Raw genomic sequence first — 16,690 nt, forward strand, 5'->3', positions numbered from 1 at the left:
TTGTGTACTGTGTTTTGTGTTTTATGTTTTTGTGTTATGTGTTTGTGATTTATGTGTTTTGTGTTTAATGTGCTGTGTGTTTTGTGTTTTTGTTTTATGTGTTTTGAGTTTATGTGTTTGTGTTTTATGCATTACTGTTTTATGTGTTAATGTTTATGTGTTTGTGTAATATGTTTTTTTGTGATTTCTGTATTTGTTTTATATGTGTTTTGTTATATATGTGTTTTGTTTTGTATCTGTTTGATGAGTACATGTTTTTTGGATGTGTTTTATGTGTTGTGTGTGTTGTTTAAATTTTTGTGTAATGTGTTTTGTGTGGTCTGTTGTGTAGTGTGGTGGGGTGTATGTAGTGAATTTGGTGTGTGGTGTGGTGAGTGTTTTGTGGTGAGGAAGTGCATGGTGTGTGGGCTGATGTATGATGTGGTGTGTGGTGTTTTCTGTGGTGTGTGTGTTGCATTATATGTGTTTTGTATTGTTTGTTTTATGTGTTGTGTATTTTATGTGTTTTTGTTTAATTGTTTTGTGTTTTGTGTTTAATGTTTTGGTGTTTTTAGTTTTGTGTTGCTTTTTGTGTTTTGTGTGTTTTTGTTTTATGTGTTTGTGTTTTATGTGTTTTGTATTGTATGTGTTTTGTATTGTATGTGTTTTGTATTGTATGCATTTAGTGTTGTATGTGTTTTATGTTTTATGTGTTGATGTTTTAGTTTTGTGTAATGATGTTTTGTGTTTTATGTGTTAGTGTTTTATGTGTTAGTGTTTTATGTGTTATATGTTTTAAGTGTTATATGTTTTAAGTGTTATATGTTTTATGTGTTATATGTTTTATGTTGTAAGTGTTTTGTGTGGTAAGTGTTTTGTGTGGTAAGTGTTTTGTGTGGTAAGTGTTTTGTGTTGTATGTGTTTTATGTTGTATGTGTATGCGTTTGGGGTTTTTAGTGTTGTGTAATGTAGTTTTGTGTTTTATGTGTTAGTGTTTTATGTGTTAGTGTTTTATGTGTTAATGTTTTATGTGTTAATGTTTTATGTGTTAATGTTTTATGTGTTAATGTTTTATGTGTTTGTGTTTTATGTTGTTTGTTTAATGTGTTATATGTTTTATGTGTTTTGTGATTTATGTATTTGTTTTGTGTTGTTTGTGTTATGTGTTGTATATTTTTTATGTTATTATGTGTTTATTTTTACGTGTTTATTGGTATGTGTTTATTTCTATGAGTTTTGTGTGTTGGTGTTTTTTAGTTTTGTGTAATGTGTTTTGTGTTGTTGGTTGTGTAGTGTGGTGGGGTGGATGTAGTGAATTTGGTGTGTGGTGTGATGAGTGTTTTGTGGTGTAATGTGGTGTGTAGTGTGTAGAATGATGTGTTAAGTGTGTGGTGTTTGCTGTGTTGTTGGATGTGGAGTGTGATTTGGTGTGTGTTTTGATTTGTGTGTTTTGTGTTATGTGTGTATGTTTTGTGTTGTATGTTTTAAGTGTTGTGTTTTTTGCAATTTATGTTTTTTATGTGTTGTTTGTTTTATGTTTTGTATGTTTTATGTGTTATGTGATTAAGTGTTCTGTGTTTTATGTTTTGTGTTTTATGTTTTGTGTGTTTTATGTATTGTGTTTTATGTATTGTGTTTTATGTATTGTGTTTTATGTTTTGTGTGTTTTATGTTTTGTGTGTTTTATGTTTTGTGTGTTTTATGTTTTGTGTGTTTTATGTTTTGTGTGTTTTATGTTTTGTGTGTTTTATGTTTTGTGTTATATGTGTTGTGTGTTTTATAAGTTGTGTTTTTATGTGTTGTATGTTTTATGTGTTGTGTGTTTAATGTGTGTTGTGTTTATTGTGATTAATTGTTTGTGATTTATTTGTTTTGTTATTTAGGTGTTTTGTTATTTATGTGTTTTGTTATTTGTGTTTTGTGTTGTATGTGTTTTGTTTTGTATGTGTTTTGATTTGTATGTGTTTTGTGTTGTATGTATTTTGTGTTGAATGTGTTTTGTGTTGTATGTGTTTTGTGTTGAATGTGTTTTGTAATTTATGTGTTTTGTGTTGTATGTGTTTTGTGATTATGTGTTTTGTGATTATGTGTTTTGTGACTATGTGATTGTGATTTATGTGTTTGTGTTTTAGGTGTTTTGTGTTGTATGTGTTTTGTGTTTTATATGTTGTGTTTTATGGGTTAGGTGTTGTGCATTTTATGTTGTGTGTTTTATGTTGTGTGTTTTATGTGTTGCATGTTTTATGCATTGTGTGTAATATGTGTTGTATGTTGATGTTTTAAGTGTTATGTTGATTTGGGTTTTTTGTGGTCTGATGTGTAGTTGTGTAGGGGTGTATGTAGTGAATTTGGTGTTTGGTGTGGTGATTGTTTCGTGGTGTGATGTGGTGTTGGATGATGTGTGTGATGTATGTGTGTTTGTTTTGTGGTGTGTGTTTGGTGTTTAGTGTTGTGTGTTTTGTATTTTATGTGTTTATGTGGTGTTCTTATGTGTTGTGAAATATGCGTTGTGTTTTTTATGTTTTTTGTAGGTTGATGTTTTAAGTGTTGGGTAATGTGTTATGTGTTTTTTGTGTTTTTGTTTTATGTTTTTGTGATTTAATGTGTTTTGTTATTTATGTGCTGTGTGTTTTTGGTTTATGTGTTTTTGTTTTATGTGTTTTGAATTTTATGTGTTTGTGTTCTATGTTTTTGTGTTTTATGTGGTATGTGTTTTATGTTGTATGTGTTTTATGTAGTTTGTGTGTTGCTGTTTTTAGTGTTGTAATGCATTTTGTGTTGTCTTTTGCTTAGTGTGGTGGGGTGTATTTAGTGACTTAGGTGTGTGCGGGTGAGTGTTTTGTGGTGTGATGTGTGTGGTGTGTGGACGGATGTATGATGTGGTGTGTGGTTTTTTCTGTGGTTTTTGATTTGTTGTGTGTTTTTTGTTTCGTGATGTGTGTTTTTTGTTTCGTGATGTGTGTTTTGCATTTTGTGTGTTGTGTGTTTTATGTGTTTTGTTTTATGTGTTGTGTGTTTTATGTGTTGTGTTTTATGTGTTGTATGTTTAGTTTTTAGTGTTGTGTTGTTTATGTATTTATTTTTCTGTTGTGTAGTGTGGTGGGGTGTATGTAATGAATTTAGGGTGTGGTGAGTTTTGTGGTGTGTGGATTTTGTATGATGTGGTGTATTTTGTGGTGTATGGTGTTGGATTTGGTGTATTTTATGGTGTATGGTGTTGGATGTGGGGTGTGATGTGGGTTGTTTTGTTTTGTGTGTTTTGTGGTATGTGTTTCGTATTGTGTGTTTTGAGTTTCGTGTAGTGTGTTTTGTGTTGTGTGATTTTGTATGTGTTTTGTGTATGTGTTTTTGTGTTGAGTGTTTATGTGTTGTGTGTTTATGTGTTGTGTGTTTATGTGTTGTGTGTTTATGTGTTGTGTGTTTATGTGTTGTGTGTTTTTTATGTGTTGTGTGTTTTATGTGTTTGTGTTCTATATTTTGTGGTTTTTGTTTTATGTTGTATATGTTTTTCTATGTGTTTTATGTTGTTTGTGTGTTGGTGTTTTTAGTGTTGTAATGCATTATGTGTTGTCTTTTGCGTAGTGTGGTGGGGTGTATTTAGTGAATTCGGTGTGTGCGGGTGAGTGTTTTGTGGTGTTATGTGTGTGGTGTGTGGACTGATGTATGATGTGGTGTGTGGTTTTTGCTGTGGTGTTTGATTTTTTTTGTGTTGTGTGTTTTGTGATGTGTTGTGTGTTTTATGTGTTGTGTGTTTTATGTGTTGTGTGTTTTATGTGTTGTGTGTTTTATGTGTTGTGTGTTTTAAGTGTTGTGTGTTTTATGTGTTGTGTTTTTAATGTATTGTCATGATTTATGTTGTGTTATTTATGTGTTTGGTGTATTATGTGTTGTGTGTTTTATGTGTCTTTGTTTAATTATTCTGTGTTTTATGTGTTTTATGTAATATGTGTTGGTGTTTTTATTGTGTGATGCGTTTTTTATGTGTTTGTGTTTTTAATTTAGTGTAATGTGTTTTTTAGTTTGTGTTTAATGATTTTGTGTTTTATGTGTTTGTGTTTTATGTGTTTGTGATTTATGTTTTTTTGTGATTTTTTTGTATGTTTTATGTGTTGTATATGTTTTGTGTTGTATGTGCTTTGTGTTGTACATGTTTTGTGTTGTACATGTTTTGTGTTGTACATGTTTTGTGTTGTATGTGATTTGTGTGTATGTGTTATGTGTTGTATGTGTTATGTGTTGTATGTGTTATGTGTTGTATGTGTTATGTGTTGTATGTGTTATGTGTTGTATGTGTTTTATGTTGTATGTGTTTTATGTTGTATGTGTTTTATGTTGTATGTGTTTTATGTTGTATGTGTTTTGTGTGTTGGTGTATTTAATGTTGTGTAATGCATTTATGTTGTCTTTTGCGTAGTGTGGTGGGGAGTATTTAGTGAATTTGGTGTGTGGTGCTCTGAGTGTTTTGTGGTATGATGTGGTCTGTGGTGTAAGGACTGATGCTTGGTATGGTGTGTGGTTTTTGCTGTGGTGTTGGATATGGTGTGTAATGTGCTGGAGTTTTGGTTTGTGTGTTTTGTGTTACGTGTGTGTGTTATGTGTGTTTTTTGTTTAATTGTTCTATGTTTTACTGTGTTTTATGTATTATGTGTTGGTGTTTTTAGTGTTGTGTAATGTGTTTTATGTTTATGCTGTTTTGTTATTTTTGTGTTTCTATGTGTTTGTGTATTATGAATTGTGTATTATGTGTTTGTGTATTATGTGTTATTTCTTTTATGTGTTTGTGTAATATGTTTTTTGTGATTTCTGTATTTGTTTTATATGTGTTTTGTTATATATGTGTTTTGTTTTGTATCTGTTTGATGAGTACATGTTTTTTGGATGTGTTTTATGTGTTGTGTGTGTTGTTTAAATTTTTGTGTAATGTGTTTTGTGTGGTCTGTTGTGTAGTGTGGTGGGGTGTATGTAGTGAATTTGGTGTGTGGTGTGGTGAGTGTTTTGTGGTGAGGAAGTGCATGGTGTGTGGGCTGATGTATGATGTGGTGTGTGGTGTTTTCTGTGGTGTGTGTGTTGCATTATATGTGTTTTGTATTGTTTGTTTTATGTGTTGTGTATTTTATGTGTTTTTGTTTAATTGTTTTGTGTTTTGTGTTTAATGTTTTGGTGTTTTTAGTTTTGTGTTGCTTTTTGTGTTTTGTGTGTTTTTGTTTTATGTGTTTGTGTTTTATGTGTTTTGTATTGTATGTGTTTTGTATTGTATGTGTTTTGTATTGTATGCATTTAGTGTTGTATGTGTTTTATGTTTTGATGTTTTAGTTTTGTGTAATGATGTTTTGTGTTTTATGTGTTAGTGTTTTATGTGTTAGTGTTTTATGTGTTAGTGTTTTATGTGTTAATGTTTTATGTGTTTGTGTTTAATGTTGTTTGTTTAATGTGTTATATGTTTTATGTGTTTTGTGATTTATGTATTTGTTTTGTGTTGTTTGTGTTATGTGTTGTATATTTTTTATGTTATTATGTGTTTATTTTTACGTGTTTATTGGTATGTGTTTATTTCTATGAGTTTTGTGTGTTGGTGTTTTTTAGTTTTGTGTAATGTGTTTTGTGTTGTTGGTTGTGTAGTGTGGTGGGGTGGATGTAGTGAATTTGGTGTGTGGTGTGATGAGTGTTTTGTGGTGTAATGTGGTGTGTAGTGTGTAGAATGATGTGTTAAGTGTGTGGTGTTTGCTGTGTTGTTGGATGTGGAGTGTGATTTGGTGTGTGTTTTGATTTGTGTGTTTTGTGTTATGTGTGTATGTTTTGTGTTGTATGTTTTAAGTGTTGTGTTTTTTGCAATTTATGTTTTTTATGTGTTTGTTTTATGTTTTGTATGTTTTATGTGTTATGTGATTAAGTGTTCTGTGTTTTATGTTTTGTGTTTTATGTTTTGTGTGTTTTATGTATTGTGTTTTATGTATTGTGTTTTATGTTTTGTGTGTTTTATGTTTTGTGTGTTTTATGTTTTGTGTTATATGTGTTGTGTGTTTTATAAGTTGTGTTTTTATGTGTTGTATGTTTTATGTGTTGTGTGTTTAATGTGTGTTGTGTTTATTGTGATTAATTGTTTGTGATTTATTTGTTTTGTTATTTAGGTGTTTTGTTATTTATGCGTTTTGTTATTTGTGTTTTGTGTTGTATGTGTTTTGTGTTGAATGTGTTTTGTAATTTATGTGTTTTGTGTTGTATGTGTTTTGTGATTATGTGTTTTGTGATTATGTGTTTTGTGACTATGTGATTGTGATTTATGTGTTTGTGTTTTAGGTGTTTTGTGTTGTATGTGTTTTGTGTTTTATATGTTGTGTTTTATGGGTTAGGTGTTGTGCATTTTATGTTGTGTGTTTTATGTTGTGTGTTTTATGTGTTGCATGTTTTATGCATTGTGTGTAATATGTGTTGTATGTTGATGTTTTAAGTGTTATGTTGATTTGGGTTTTTTTTGGTCTGATGTGTAGTTGTGTAGGGGTGTATGTAGTGAATTTGGTGTTTGGTGTGGTGATTGTTTCGTGGTGTGATGTGGTGTTGGATGATGTGTGTGATGTATGTGTGTTTGTTTTGTGTTTTGTGGTGTGTGTTTGGTGTTTAGTGTTGTGTGTTTTGTATTTTATGTGTTTATGTGGTGTTCTTATGTGTTGTGAAATATGCGTTGTGTTTTTTATGTTTTTTGTAGGTTGATGTTTTAAGTGTTGGGTAATGTGTTATGTGTTTTTTGTGTTTTTGTTTTATGTTTTTGTGATTTAATGTGTTTTGTTATTTATGTGCTGTGTGTTTTTGGTTTATGTGTTTTTGTTTTATGTGTTTTGAATTTTATGTGTTTGTGTTCTATGTTTTTGTGTTTTATGTGGTATGTGTTTTATGTTGTATGTGTTTTATGTAGTTTGTGTGTTGCTGTTTTTAGTGTTGTAATGCATTTTGTGTTGTCTTTTGCTTAGTGTGGTGGGGTGTATTTAGTGACTTAGGTGTGTGCGGGTGAGTGTTTTGTGGTGTGATGTGTGTGGTGTGTGGACTGATGTATGATGTGGTGTGTGGTTTTTTCTGTGGTTTTTGATTTGTTGTGTGTTTTTTGTTTCGTGATGTGTGTTTTGCATTTTGTGTGTTGTGTGTTTTATGTGTTTTGTTTTATGTGTTGTGTGTTTTATGTGTTGTGTTTTATGTGTTGTATGTTTAGTTTTTAGTGTTGTGTTGTTTATGTATTTATTTTTCTGTTGTGTAGTGTGGTGGGGTGTATGTAATGAATTTAGGGTGTGGTGAGTTTTGTGGTGTGTGGATTTTGTATGATGTGGTGTATTTTGTGGTGTATGGTGTTGGATTTGGTGTATTTTATGGTGTATGGTGTTGGATGTGGGGTGTGATGTGGGTTGTTTTGTTTTGTGTGTTTTGTGGTATGTGTTTCGTATTGTGTGTTTTGAGTTTCGTGTAGTGTGTTTTGTGTTGTGTGATTTTGTATGTGTTTTGTGTATGTGTTTTTGTGTTGTGTGTTTATGTGTTGTGTGTTTATGTGTTGTGTGTTTTATGTGTTGTGTGTTTTATGTGTTTGTGTTCTATATTTTGTGGTTTATGTTTTATGTTGTATATGTTTTTCTATGTGTTTTATGTTGTTTGTGTGTTGGTGTTTTTAGTGTTGTAATGCATTATGTGTTGTCTTTTGCGTAGTGTGGTGGGGTGTATTTAGTGAATTAGGTGTGTGCGGGTGAGTGTTTTGTGGTGTTATGTGTGTGGTGTGTGGACTGATGTATGATGTGGTGTGTGGTTTTTGCTGTGGTGTTTGATTTTTTTTTTGTGTTGTGTGTTTTGTGATGTGTTGTGTGTTTTATGTGTTGTGTGTTTTATGTGTTGTGTGTTTTATGGGTTGTGTGTTATGTGTGTTGTGTGTTATGTGTGTTGTGTGTTTTGTGTTGTGTGTTGTATGTGTTGTGTGTTTTGTGTGTTGTGTGTTTTATGTGTTGTGTGTTTTTGTGTTGTGTTTTTATGTGGTATATGTGTTGTGTGTTTTAAGTGTCACGTATTTTAAGTTATGTGTGTTTTAAGTGTTGTGTGTTTTATGTGTTGTGTTTTTAATGTATTGTCATGATTTATGTTGTGTTATTTATGTGTTTGGTGTATTATGTGTTGTGTGTTTTATGTGTCTTTGTTTAATTATTCTGTGTTTTATGTAATATGTGTTGGTGTTTTTATTGTTGTGTGATGCGTTTTTTATGTGTTTGTGTTTTTAATTTAGTGTAATGTGTTTTTTAGTTTGTGTTTAATGATTTTGTGTTTTATGTGTTTGTGTTTTATGTGTTTGTGATTTATGTTTTTTTGTGATTTTTTTGTATGTTTTATGTGTTGTATATGTTTTGTGTTGTATGTGCTTTGTGTTGTACATGTTTTGTGTTGTACATGTTTTGTGTTGTATGTGATTTGTGTGTATGTGATTTGTGTTGTATGTGTTATGTGTTGTATGTGTTATGTGTTGTATGTGTTATGTGTTGTATGTGTTATGTGTTGTATGTGTTATGTGTTGTATGTGTTATGTGTTGTATGTGTTATGTGTTGTATGTGTTATGTGTTGTATGTGTTTTATGTTGTATGTGTTTTATGTTGTATGTGTTTTATGTTGTATGTGTTTTATGTTGTATGTGTTTTGTGTGTTGGTGTATTTAATGTTGTGTAATGCATTTATGTTGTCTTTTGCGTAGTGTGGTGGGGAGTATTTAGTGAATTTGGTGTGTGGTGCTCTGAGTGTTTTGTGGTATGATGTGGTCTGTGGTGTAAGGACTGATGCTTGGTATGGTGTGTGGTTTTTGCTGTGGTGTTGGTTATGGTGTGTAATGTGCTGGAGTTTTGGTTTGTGTGTTTTGTGTTACGTGTGTGTGTTTTGTGTGTTTTTTGTTTAATTGTTCTATGTTTTACTGTGTTTTATGTATTATGTGTTGGTGTTTTTAGTGTTGTTTTATGTGTTTTATGTTTATGCTGTTTTGTTATTTTTGTGTTTCTATGTGTTTGTGTATTATGAATTGTGTATTATGTGTTTGTGTATTATGTGTTATTTGTTTTATGTGTTTGTGTTGTATGTGTTTTGTGTAGTATTTTTATGTTGTGTGAGTTTTATGTGTTTTGTGTGTTTGTGTTTTTATTTTTGTGTAATGTGTTTTGTGTTGTCTGTTGTGTCTTGTGTAGTGTGTAGTGAATTTGGTGTGTGGTGTGTTGAGTGTTTAAGGTGTGATGTGTGTAGTGTGTGGACTGATGTGTAAAGTGTGTGGTGTTTGCTGTGGTGTTTGATGTGGTGTGTGTGTTTTGGTTTGTGTGTTTTGAGTTACATGTTTGTGTTTTGTGTTTGTTTTCTGGTGTGTGTTTTGCATTTTGTGTTTTATGTGCTGTGTGTTTTAAGTTTTTTAAATGTTATGTGTTTTAAGTGTTGTTTGTTTAAGTGTCTTTTTTAACTGTTCTGTGATTTGTGTTGTATGTGCTTTATGTTTTAGTTTTGTGTAATGCGTTTTGTGTTTTGTGTGTTTGGTTTTTTATGTGTTTAGTTTTATGTGTTTGTGATTTATGTGTTTGTGTTTTATGTTTATATGTTTTATGTGTTAAATTTTGTTATGTGTTTTGTGTTATAATTGTTTTGTGTTGTAATTGTTTTGTGTTGTATGTGTTTTATGTTGTATGTGTTTTATGTTGTATGTGTTTTGTGTGTTGGTGGTTTTAGTGTTGTGTAATGGGTTCTGTGTTTTCTGTTGTGTAGTGTGGTGGGGTATATGTAGTGAATTTGGTGTGTGGTGTGGTGTGGTGAGTGTTTTGTGTTGGGATGTGGTTTGTGGACTGATGCTTGGTATGGTGTGTGGTGTTTGCTGTGCTGTTGGATGTGGTGTTTGATGTGGCGTGTGTTTGGTGTTATGTGTTTTGTGTTTCGTGTTGTGTGTTTAGTGTTGTGTGTTTTACATTTTAGTGTTTTGTGTGTTATGTGTTATATGTGTTGTGTGTTGTTTGTGTTGTGTGTTTTAGGTGTTGTTGTGATGTGCGTTTTGTGTGTGTTGTGATGAATGGAATGTGGTGTGATGTGTGTTGTGTGGTGTGAATTTGTAGTGTGCGGAGTGTGGTGTGATATTGTGTTGTGAGGTGTGTATTTTGTGGTGTGTATTTTGTTTTCGTGTATATTGTTTTTGCATTTTATATGTTTTGTGTTGTGTGTTTAATGTGTTTGGTGTTTTTTGTGTTTCGTGATTTGTTTTATGTATAATGAGTTTTCTGTTGTGATTTTGAGTTTTGTGTTGCGTGTGTTTTTTGTTGTTTTGTGTGTGTTATTGTGATGGGTTTTGCATTTTGTGTTTTATGTGTTGTGTGTTTTATGTGTTGTGTGATTTATGTGTTGTGTGTTTTGATTTGTGTTTTATGTATTGTGTGTGTTATGTGTTGTGTGTATTATGTGTTGTGTGTATTGTGCTGTATGTAGTATGTGTTTTATGTGTTTTGTTATTTATGTGTGTTGTATGTGTTTTGTGTTGTGTGGTGTGTTTAGTGTTGTGTTTTTGTGGTTTTTTTCTGAAGTGTTTTATTTTGGATTTGTGTTATGTGTTTTAAGTGTTGTTTGTTTTATGTGTTGTATGTTTTATGAGTTGCATGTTTTATGTGTTGTTTTTTATGTGTTGTGTGTTGGTGTTTTTAGTGTTATGTTGATATGAGTATTGTTTTGTCTGATGTGTAGTGTGTGGGGTGTATGTAGTGAATTTGGTGTGGGGTGTGGTGAGTGTTTGGTGTTGTGATGTGGTGTGGGGACTGATGTATAATGTGATGTTTGGTCTTTGCTGTGGTGTTGGATGTGGCGTGTGTTTGGCGTTTTGTGTTGTTTGTTTTGTGTTATGTGTTTTGTAAATTGTGTTTGTATGTTTTGTGTGTTATTTGTGTTGTGTTTTATGTGTGTTTTGTGTGTTTTTGTTTAATTGTTCTGTTTTTATGTTATACTGTGTTTTATGTATTATGTGTTGGTGTTTCTAGTGTTGTGTATTGTGTTTATTGTCTTTTGTTTTTATTGTCTTTAATGTTTTTTGTGTGTTTGTGATTTGTGTTTTGTGTTGTATTTGGTTTGTGTTGTATGTTTTTTATGTTGTATGTGTTTATATGTATGTTTTATGTGTTTTGTGTGTTTTTGTTTTTATTATTGTGTGTTGTGTTTCACGTTGACGTTGTGTAGTGTGGTGGGGAGTGTGGTGAATTTGGTGTGTGGTGTGGTGAGTGTTTTGTGGTGTAATGTGGTGTGTAGTGTGTGAACTGATGTGTTGAGTGTGTGGTGTTTGCTGTGGTGTTGAATGTGGTGTATGATGTGGTGTGTGTTTTGGTTTGTGGGTTTTGTGTTATTTTTGTATGTTTTGTGTTTGTTTTCTGGTGTGTGTTTTGCATTTTATGTGTTTTATGTTTGTGTGTTGGTGTTTTTAGTGTTGTAATGTGTTGTGTGTTATGTGTTTTGTGTGTTAAGTGTTTTGTGTGTTTTGTGTTGTGTGTTGTGTGTTTTATGTTTTGTGTTTTTTTTTGTGTTGTGTGTTTTTTGTTGTGTGTTTTATGTGTTGTGTGTTTTTGTGCTGTGTTTTATGTGGTATATGTGTTGTGTGTTTTAAGTGTTGTCTGTTTTAAGTTTTGTGTGTTTAATGTATTGTGTTGATTTATGTTGTGTTATTTATGTGTTTGGTGTATTATGTGTTGTGTGTTTTATGTGTCTTATTTAATTATTCTGTGTTTTATGTGTTTTATGTAATATGTGTTGTTTTTATTGTTGTGTAATGCGTTTATGTGTTTTATGTGTTTGTATTTTTAATTTTGTGTAATATGTTTTTTATGTTTGTGTTTAATGATATTGTGTTTTATGTGTTTGTGTTTTATGTGTTTGTGATTTATGTGTTTGTGATTTATGTGTTTGTGATTTATGTGTTTGTGATTTATGTGTTTGTGATTTATGTGTTTGTGATTTATGTGTTTTGTGATTTATGTTATTTTGTGATTTGTTTTTTGTGTTGTATGTGTTTTATTTTGTATGTTTTATGTGTTTTATATGTTTTGTGTTGTATGTGCTTTGTGTTGTATGTGCTTTGTGTTGTACATGTTTTGTGTTGTACATGTTTTGTGTTGTACATGTTTTGTGTTGTACATGTTTTGTGTTGTACATGTTTTGTGTTGTATGTGTTTTGTGTTGTATGTGTTTTATGTTGTATGTGTTTTATGTTGTATGTGTTTTATGTTGTATGTGTTTTATGTTGTATGTGTTTTATGTTGTATGTGTTTTATGTTGTATGTGTTTTATGTTGTATGTGTTTTATGTTGTATGTGTTTATGTTGTATGTGTTTATGTTGTATGTGTTTATGTTGTATGTGTTTATGTTGTATGTGTTTTATTTTGTATGTGTTTTATTTTGTATGTGTTTTATGTTGTATGTGTTTTATGTTGTATGTGTTTTATGTTGTATGTGTTTTATGTTGTATGTGTTTTATGTTGTATGTGTTTTATGTTGTATGTGTTTTATGTTGTATGTGTTTTATGTTGTATGTGTTTTATGTTGTATGTGTTTTATGTTGTATGTGTTTTATGTTGTATGTGTTTTATGTTGTATGTGTTTTATGTTGTATGTGTTTTATGTTGTATGTGTTTTATGTTGTATGTGTTTTATGTTGTATGTGTTTTATGTTGTATGTGTTTTATGTTGTATGTGTTTTATGTTGTATGTGTTTTATGTTGTATGTGTTTTATGTTGTATGTGTTTTATGTTGTATGTGTTTTATGTTGTATGTGTTTTATGTTGTATGTGTTTTATGTTGTATGTGTTTTATGTTGTATGTGTTTTATGTTGTATGTGTTTTATGTTGTATGTGTTTTATGTTGTATGTGTTTTATGTTGTATGTGTTTTATGTTGTATGTGTTTTATGTTGTATGTGTTTTATGTTGTATGTGTTTTATGTTGTATGTGTTTTATGTTGTATGTGTTTTATGTTGTATGTGTTTTATGTTGTATGTGTTTTATGTTGTATGTGTTTTATGTTGTATGTGTTTTATGTTGTATGTGTTTTATGTTGTATGTGTTTTATGTTGTATGTGTTTTATGTTGTATGTGTTTTATGTTGTATGTGTTTTATGTTGTATGTGTTTTGTGTGTTGGTGTATTTAATGTTGTGTAATGCATTTTGTATTGTCTTTTGCGTAGTGTGGTGGGAAGTATTTAGTGAATTTGGTGTGTGGTGCTCTGAGTGTTTAGTTGTATGATGTGGTCTGTGGTGTGTGGACTGATGCTTGGTATGGTGTGTGGTTTTTGCTGTGGTGTTGGATGTGGTGTGTAATGTGGTGGAGTTTTGGTTTGTGTGTTTTGTATTACGTGTGTGTGTTTTGTGTGTTTTTTGTTTAATTGTTCTATGTTTTACTGTGTTTTATGTATTATGTGTTGGTGTTTTTAGTGTTAAGTAATGCGTTTTATGTTTATGTTGTTTTGTTACTTTTGTGTTTTTATGTGTTTGTGTTTGTTTTATGTGTTTTTGTTTTTGGTGTAATTTGTTTTATGTGTTTGTGTTTTGTGTTGTATGTGTTTGTGATTTATGTCTTTTGTGTTGTATTTGTTTTGTGTTGTATTTTTATGTTGTGTGAGTTTTATGTGTTTTGTGTGTTTGTGTTTTTATTTTTGTGTAATGTGTTTTGTGTTGTCTGTTGTGTCGTGTGGTGTGTGTAGTGAATTTGGTGTTTGGTGTGTTGAGTGTTTAAGGTGTGATGTAGTGTGTAGTGTGTGGACTGATGTGTTAAGTGTGTGGTGTTTGCTGTGGTGTTTGATGTGGTGTGTGTTTTGGTTTGTGTGTTTTGCGTTACATGTGTGTGTTTTGTGTTTGTTTTCTGGTGTGTGTTTTGCATTTTATGTGTTTTATGTGCTGTGTGTTTTATGTTTTTATGTGCTGTGTGTTTTATGTTTTTTATGTGTTAAGTTTTATGTGTTGTGTTTTATGTGTTGTGTGTTTAAGTGTTTTTTGTTTAACTGTTCTGAGATTTGTGTTGTATGTGCTTTATGTTTTAGTTTTGTGTAATGCGTTGTGTTTTGTGTGATTGGTTTTTTATGTGTTTAGTTTTATGTGTTTGTGATTTATATGTTTGTGTTTTATGTTTATATGTTTTATGTGTTAAATTTTTTTATGTGATATGTGTTGTATATGTTTTGTGTTGTATGTGTTTTGTGTTGTAATTGTTTTGTGTTGTAATTGTTTTGTGTTGTAATTGTTTTGTGTTGTAATTGTTTTGTGTTGTAATTGTTTTGTGTTGTATGTGTTTTATGTTGTATGTGTTTTGTGTGTTGGTGGTTTTAGTGTTATGTAATGTGTATTGTGTTTTCTGTTGTGTAGTGTGGTGGGTTATATGTAGTGAATTTGGTGTGTGGTGTGGTGAGCGCTTTGTGTTGGGAGGTGGTTTGTGGACTGATGCTTGGTATGGTGTGTGGTGTTTGCTGTGCTGTTGGATGTGGTGTGTGATGTGGCGTGTGTTTGGTGTTATGTGTTTTGTGTTTCAAGTTGTGTGTTTAGTGGTGTGTGTTTTAGATTTTAGTGTTTTGTGTGTTGTTGTGATGTGCGTTTTGTGTGTGTTGTGGTGAATGGAATGTGGTATGATGTGTGTTGTGTGAATTTGTAGTGTGCGGAGTGTGGTGTGATATTGTGTTGTGAGGTGTGTATTTTGTGGTGTGTATTTTGTTTTCGTGTATATTGTTTTTGCATTTTATGTTTTGTGTTGTGTGTTTTATGTGTTTGGTGTTTTTTGTGTTTCGTGATTTGTTTTATGTATGAGTTTTCTGTTGTGGTTTTGAGTTTTGTGTTGCGTGTGTTTTTTGTTCTGTTGTGTGTGGTTTGTGGTGTGTATTTTGTGATGTGTTTTGCATTTTGTGTTTTATGTATTGTGTGTTTTATGTATTGTGTGTTTTATGTGTTGTGTGTTTTATGTGTTGTGTGTTTTATGTGTTGTGTGTTTTATGTGTTGTGTGTTTTATGTGTTGTGTGTTTCGATTTGTTTTTTTATGTATTGTGTGTATTATGTATTGTGTGTATTATGTGTTGTGTGTATTATGTGTTGTGTGTATTATGTGCTGTGTGTATTATGTGTTTTATTTTTATGTGTTTTATGTTTAATGTGTTTTATGTTTAATGTGTATTATGTTTAATGTGTTTTATGTTTAATGTTTTTTTGTTTAATGTGTTTTATGTTTAATGTGTTTTATGTTTAATGTGTTTTATGTTTAATGTGTTTTATGTTAAAAGTGTTTTATGTTAAAAGTGTTTTATGTTAAAAGTGTTTTATGTTTAATGTGTTTTATATGTGTTTGTTTTATATGTGTTTGTTTTATATGTGTTTGTTTTATATGTGTTTGTATTATATGTGTTTGTATTATATGTGTTTGTATTATATGTGTTTTATGTGTTTTGTTATTTATGTGTGTTGTATGTGTTTTGTGTTGTGTGGTGTGTTTAGTGTTGTGTTTTTGTGGTGTGTTTTTTCTGAAGTGTTTTGTATTTTGGATTTGTGTTATGTGTTTTAAGTGTTGTTAGTTTTATGTGTTGTGTGTTTTATGAGTTGCATGTTTTATGTGTTGTGTGTTGGTGTTTTTAGTGTTATGTTGATATGAGTATTGTTTTGTCTGATGTGTAGTGTGTGGGGTGTATGTAGTGAATTTGGTGTGGGGTGTGGTGAGTGTTTGGTGTTGTGATGTGGTGTGGGGACTGATGTATAATGTGATGTGTGGTCTTTGCTGTGGTTTTGGATGTGGTGTGTGTTTGTTTTGTGTATTGTGGCGTGTGTTTGGCGTTTTGTGTTGTTTGTTTTGTGTTATGTGTTCTGTGAATCGTGTTTGTATGTTTTATGTGTTATTTGAGTTGTGTTTTATGTGTGTTTTGTGTGTTTTTAATTGTTCTGTTTTTTATGTTTTACTGTGTTTTATGTATTATGTGTTGGTGTTTCTAGTGTTGTGTATTGTGTTTTGTGTTTATTGTCTTTTGTTTTTATTGTCTTTAATGTTTTTTGTGTGTTATGTGTTTGTGTTTAATGTATTATATGTTTTTATGTGTTTGTGATTTATGTGTTTTGTGTTGTATTTGGTTTGTATTGTATGTTTTTTATGTTGTATGTGTTTATTTGTATGTGTTTTGTGTGTTTTTGTTTTTATTATTGTGTGTTGTGTTTCACGTTGTCGTTCTGTAGTGTGGTGGGGAGTGTGGTGAATTTGGTGTGTGGTGTGGTGAGTGTTTTGTGGTCTAATGTGGTGTGTAGTGTGTGACTGATGTGTTGAGTGTTGGGTGTTTGCTGTGGTGTTGGATGTGGTGTTTTATATGGTGTGTGTTTTGGTTTGTGGGTTTTGTGTTATTTTTGTGTGTTTTGTGTTTGTTTTTTGGTGTGTGTTTTGCATTTTATGTGTTATATGTTGTTTGTGTGTTGGTGTTTTTAGTGTTGTAATGTGTTGTGTGTTATGGGTTTTGTGTGTTTTGTGTTGTGTGTTTTATGTTTTGTGTGTTTTGTGTGGTGTGTGTTTTGTGTGGTGTGTGTTTTGTGTGGTGTGTGTTTTGTCGGTTTTTGTGTTGTGTGTTTTATGTGTTGTGTGTTTTTGTGCTGTGTTTTTATGTGGTATATGTGTTGTGTGTTTTTAGTGTTGTGTTTTTTAAGTTTTGTGTGTTTTAAGTTTTGATTGTGTTTAAAGTATTGTG

The 16,690-nt window shown here is 31.1% G+C and overlaps 1 protein-coding gene across 2 annotated transcripts in view; it reads left to right on the forward strand.

Annotated features, from left to right (window-relative positions):
• Positions 1–16,690, forward strand: part of LOC134532079 (protein O-mannosyl-transferase TMTC4-like) — an 85,063-nt gene that overhangs the window by 13,082 nt on the left and 55,291 nt on the right. The window lies entirely within an intron of this gene.

Source organism: Bacillus rossius, chromosome 5 (assembly GCF_032445375.1).
Source record: "Bacillus rossius redtenbacheri isolate Brsri chromosome 5, Brsri_v3, whole genome shotgun sequence".
Lineage (NCBI taxonomy): Eukaryota > Metazoa > Arthropoda > Insecta > Phasmatodea > Bacillidae > Bacillus > Bacillus rossius.